General features: G+C 46.9%; 1 non-coding gene across 1 annotated transcript; it reads left to right on the forward strand.

Moving 5' to 3' along the window:
- Positions 1-2,026: 2,026 nt before the first annotated feature.
- LOC114812648 lies at positions 2,027-2,164 on the forward strand. The gene has a single exon (XR_003760299.1). It is a non-coding gene; the product is annotated as a small nucleolar RNA SNORA7 (small nucleolar RNA).
- The last annotated feature ends 282 nt before the right edge of the window (positions 2,165-2,446 follow it).

Below are 2,446 nucleotides of genomic sequence, written 5' to 3' on the forward strand. Positions count from 1 at the left end.
TCACCTGGGGTCATCTCAGAGCTGAAAGACATAGGGACCTGAGCTGGACAATCCACGGCAAAGGTCTCAGTTGATCAAATTTTCAATCGTTCAGTCCATCGATCTTATTAACTGAGCGCTTCCTGAATTCAGAGCACTGTGCTGAGCACTTGGAAGAGTACAGTACAATACAGTTATGACTACTATTACTACTACTCATGATAGTCATAATAATGGCATTTATTAAGCGCTTACTATGTGTCAAGCCAGGTTCTAAGTGCTGTGGCAGGTACAAGTGAATCAGGTCGGACACAATCCCTGCCCCACCTGGGGTGCGCGGTCTAAGTGAAAGAGGGAATAGGTGTTTAATCCCCATTTTATAGTTGAGGAAACTGAAGCACAGAGAAGTGAATATTCTTGGCCAAGGTGCCCCAGCAAGCAACTGGCAGAGCTGGGACTAGAATCTAGATCCTCTGACTCCCAGGACCGTGCTCTGCCCACTGGGGCAAGGAGGGTTGAAGTTGGTAGCTTGGCAGCTACACTCAGGTTCAGCTGGTCCGGCAGTTGTCCCCCTTGCTTTGTCTCTGACCTCCCTTGCTGAGTTGTTGCAGCGCCAGACCTGCTGGATCACTCACATCACTTAACTTGATTTACTCAAGACAATTCTGGCTATTGGAGTAACTCAAGCCTCAGGGAGGATCTCTGAGGAGAAGAGGGCTTCCTCAGGTTGGGGGTTCAGGCCTGCCATTGCTCACCTGGTGCCCTGGGAAGGTCAGCCCTTCCCTCTTGGGTGTCTTCCTTCTTGGGAGGAAGCATCTGTCCCCTGGAGATCGTTGATGGACTGTTTCAGGTAAGGCCTCGCTGGACGGAGTCATCCCCCTTCATACCAGGCAGGGTGCCTCCGTCCCTTTCATTGGTTTCCTGTTCTCCTCCTCAGTGAGTAAAAATTCCTCATAGTCTGCTTCAAAGTTAACCACCATCCCTTACCATCTTACATATCATCTCTCAGTGCCCTCATCCCCAGCAATCTCTTCCTTTCTGTCAAGCTCAGCTTCTAGCTGCACCTCTCATTCTACTTGTCCACCTCGTTCCCCTCAGTCTTGCTGTTCCCTGAGCCTGAGACCCCTCCCCAAATCTGACAGCCCACAGCTGTCCCCATCCATATACAGTGTGGCCTAGTGGAAAGAGCATGGGCCTGGGAGTCAGGACCTGGGTTCTAATCCCAGATGTCCCATTGTGTGCTTTGTGACCATGGGTAAATCACTTAACTCTGCAGTTATCTCATCTGCAAAATGGGGGTTTAATTTGCATTCTCCCTCTTATCCAGATTGAGAACCCCATATGAGACCCGATCATATTGGTATCCCAGTTTTCAGTACAGTGCTTGATTCATAGTGAGCACTTAAATACCATAATGATTATATTCAAAGCCCTCGTGAAATCCCATCTTCTCCAGTAAGATTTCCTAAATCCAATCAACCCTTCAACCCATTCTCATCACTGGTGTATAAGTGTTCAGCTCACTGTGTGCAGGGAACATATCTCCCAAGTGCTTAGTACCATGCTCTGCACACAGTAAACACTAAATAAATACAATTGAATGAATAGAATCAATCATTTGGTCCGATTTCTGCATTGGTAAATATTTTGATGTCTTTCTGGCCTTTTAGAGCATAAACCTTGTAGGGAACTTGTCTCTTCCTTTTCTGTAGTCCCCATGTAGGACAGCAGTTTTGTCTCATCTGCCTACCTTGTATCTACCCCAGTGCTTAGTGCAGTGTTTGCCACATAGTAAGTGCTTCTCAATTATTATTATTATTAACTCAAATATTCAGGAGATTGCATTACACCCAATAGGTGCTTAAGTGATACCATTTTTCTCCATTCATCAGAGGTATTTATTGAGCACTTACTGTGTGCAGAGCACTTTACTACATGCTTGAGAGAGTGCAGCACAGATGGTAAACACTATCTCTGCTCCTGTTCCTCCTGCCTCCCCTGCTCCATCTACTATTGCTAGTATTAGTACTACGACTATATACCTACCCACCTCTCAGGGTCACACCTGGAGAGTTTCCAGTAGTCTACCAGTCTCAACTATGGGAGGGAAAGTCAAGCAGAGGTATACCCATTCCAATCCTAGCGTGGGCAGTGGCTAGCGAGTGAAAGAAAATCTGCTATAAGTCTAAACTCAGCCGTGCTGGGCAGCAGCAGCACGGGAGAGACTCAAGGGTGGAGACTTAGGCTTATTGCATGGAAGGAGGTGATGGTAAACCACTTCCACATTTTTACCAAGAAAACTCTATGGATCCACTACCAGAATGATTGCAGGTGGAGGTAGGGCGTTCTGGGAGAGATACGTCCATGGTGTCACTATGGATCAGACACAACTTGACAGCATAAGACAACAATATACACCCACCAGCATCCATTGCCCTCCAGCCTACCTGTCAACACAGTTATGGTA

This window comes from Ornithorhynchus anatinus, chromosome 5, assembly GCF_004115215.2.
Source record: "Ornithorhynchus anatinus isolate Pmale09 chromosome 5, mOrnAna1.pri.v4, whole genome shotgun sequence".
NCBI lineage: Eukaryota > Metazoa > Chordata > Mammalia > Monotremata > Ornithorhynchidae > Ornithorhynchus > Ornithorhynchus anatinus.